Source organism: Orycteropus afer, unplaced genomic scaffold (genome assembly GCF_000298275.1).
Source record: "Orycteropus afer afer isolate SDZICR_OR568_19922 unplaced genomic scaffold, OryAfe1.0 scaffold00556, whole genome shotgun sequence".
Taxonomy (NCBI): Eukaryota; Metazoa; Chordata; class Mammalia; order Tubulidentata; family Orycteropodidae; genus Orycteropus; species Orycteropus afer.
The window spans coordinates 1,148,317-1,149,783 of NW_006922143.1; the positions used below are offsets into that span (position 1 = coordinate 1,148,317).

Here is a 1,467-nt window from a genome sequence, read left to right on the forward strand (position 1 = left end):
AATCTACCTCTGTAGAGATACTGCCTCAGAAACCCAAGGAGGGGTTTCTATGAGTTGGGACTGACTCAACAGCAGTGAGTTTGGTTTTTTAATATATGGTATAAATAGACTATCAAGCATAACCCAAAATGCAGAAAACAACATTAGATAAACTAGGTGAATGGGACCTTCTACAAATTAAATTTTTATGTGCTTCCAAAGACTTCTGCAAAAGAGTCAAAAGAGAACCTAGAGATTTGGGAAAAATATTCGGCAATGACATATCTGACAAGGGACATACCTCTAGAATTTATAGAAAACTCCCACACCTCAACAACAAAAAGACAAATAACCCAATTAGAAATTGGGTTGAAGACATGAATAGACACTTTACCAAAGAGGATAGTCAGGCGGCCAACAAACATATGAAAAAATGCTCATGATCATTAGCCACTAGTGAGATGCAAATCAAAACAACAATGAGATACCATCTTGCCCCAGTACTAATAGAAAAGTTCAGCAAGACAGAAAATTACAACTGTTAGCAAGGATGTGGAGAGAGATTGGGACGCTCATACACTGCTGGTAGGACTGTAAAATAATACAACCACTGTGGAAAGCAGTGTGGTGATTCCTTAAAAAATTGAAATTAGAAATATCATTTGACCCAGCCACCATCCCAAGGGGGGATCTCTGTAGGAGAGCTTGGAAAGAGTGGGAGAATAATGTGGAACAAAACTAAAAATCATTTAAAAAGAAAATGATAGAGCCTAATGGAACCATTGAGACTATGGCCCCTAGCTGCCCTTGAGGTCTGGAATTGAACCCACACCCGTGGTTTCCAGTCAAACAAAAGACAGGCACATGAGGTGAACATTTACCTCAGGTAGATACACTCCTTGGAGAGAACAAGCATGGGAGAAAAAAGGGCTGCTTATGCACAGAGAGACAGCTCAGGGGACAGGAGTGCATGGAGGGAAGGACACAGGGAAGAGGTAACTATCGGGAGGAAGTGGGAGGGGAGATGTTGCATTGTGGTAAATTGAAGTCAATGTCATGAGACAAAGTGTATGTGAACTGCTGTATGGAAAGAGAATTTGCTCTATTAGGTTTTGTCCAAATCATAATAAAAAGAAAAAGAAAAGAACGAACAGACCACAAATTTACAGATGACTTTCACTAAAAGAAGCAGTAGTCTGGGTAAAGTCCATTGGACACAATCATATTTCCATTGAAGATGTTAACATAAAAATATTTGAAAAGAAGTGATATATTATTAGTTAAATTATCATGAAAGCAAAAGTTAATCATTTTAGGGTTTATGCTCCCAAAACATACAAGCATTTTTGTTATTTAAATAAAGAGCTGTGACAAATTGAACAAATTAAAGATGTTTACATAAAACTTACACACTTTGATGTTTGTATGTTATGTATGATGTTTACATAAAACTTACACACTTTGAGGTGGGGGTTCTCTTTTCACTGG

At 37.6% G+C, this 1,467-nt stretch overlaps 1 protein-coding gene across 1 annotated transcript in view; it reads right to left on the reverse strand.

The window, feature by feature from the left end:
• CNTNAP2 (contactin associated protein 2) overlaps positions 1-1,467 on the reverse strand; it is a gene marked incomplete at its 5' end in the record, with an annotated part of 1,317,366 nt that overhangs the window by 795,261 nt on the left and 520,638 nt on the right. The window lies entirely within an intron of this gene.